The sequence below is a fragment of the Pterocles gutturalis genome, unplaced genomic scaffold, assembly GCF_000699245.1.
Source record: "Pterocles gutturalis isolate BGI_N339 unplaced genomic scaffold, ASM69924v1 scaffold52568, whole genome shotgun sequence".
In the NCBI taxonomy this organism is placed as follows: Eukaryota; Metazoa; Chordata; class Aves; order Pterocliformes; family Pteroclidae; genus Pterocles; species Pterocles gutturalis.
Window position 1 is genome coordinate 20,733 of NW_010122496.1, and position 275 is coordinate 21,007.

Below are 275 nucleotides of genomic sequence, written 5' to 3' on the forward strand. Positions count from 1 at the left end.
CGCTCTTCCTCTTTACCGGCCACAATGTAGTGTCCCTTCTCACGTTGAGAGTCCTCCTCCAGAACTTCTCTGGCGTGAGTCCTTTTCCACACAGGGCAACAGTCCCCCAACGACTGCCTGGCTCCGGTGTGGGCTTCTCCATAATTCCTACGTGGGTTCCTCCATGGCTGCATCTTCTCATGGGCTGCACCAAGGGACAAACCGTGCGGTGCGTCACCTCTTCACCACGTTGCAGGGGAAATTCCGGGGGCACTTCTCTCCTTCTTGCTTCCCTT